Here is a 493-nt window from a genome sequence, read left to right as displayed (position 1 = left end):
GACTTGTTTGATCTTCTTGCAGTCGAAGGGACTCTCAAGAGAATTCTCCAACACCAGAGTTCAAAAACATCGGTTCTTTGATGCTCAGCTTTCTTTATGCTCCAACTCTCACACCCATACACATCCATACGTGACTACTGGAAAGTTGGCTTAAAACTCAACACTCAGAAAAAGAATTGAATCTATAGATTGCTTTGGGTAGAATAGCCATTTTGACAATATTGATTCTTCCAATCCATGAACATGGTATGTTTCTCCATCTGTTTGTGTCCTCTTTGATTTCTTTCATCAGTGTTTTATAGTTTTCTATGTAGAGGTCTTTTGTTTCTTTAGGTAGATATACTCCTAAGTATTTTATTCTTTTTGTTGCAATGGTGAATGGTATTGTTTCCTTAATTTCTCTTTCTGTTTTTTCATTGTTAGTATATAGGAATGCAAGGGATTTCTGTGTGTTAATTTTATATCCTGCAACTTTACTATATTCATTGATTAG

Source organism: Cervus canadensis, chromosome 11 (assembly GCF_019320065.1).
Source record: "Cervus canadensis isolate Bull #8, Minnesota chromosome 11, ASM1932006v1, whole genome shotgun sequence".
Lineage (NCBI taxonomy): Eukaryota > Metazoa > Chordata > Mammalia > Artiodactyla > Cervidae > Cervus > Cervus canadensis.
The sequence above is the reverse complement of the archived record's forward strand: the minus strand, read 5'-3'. Positions refer to the sequence as shown.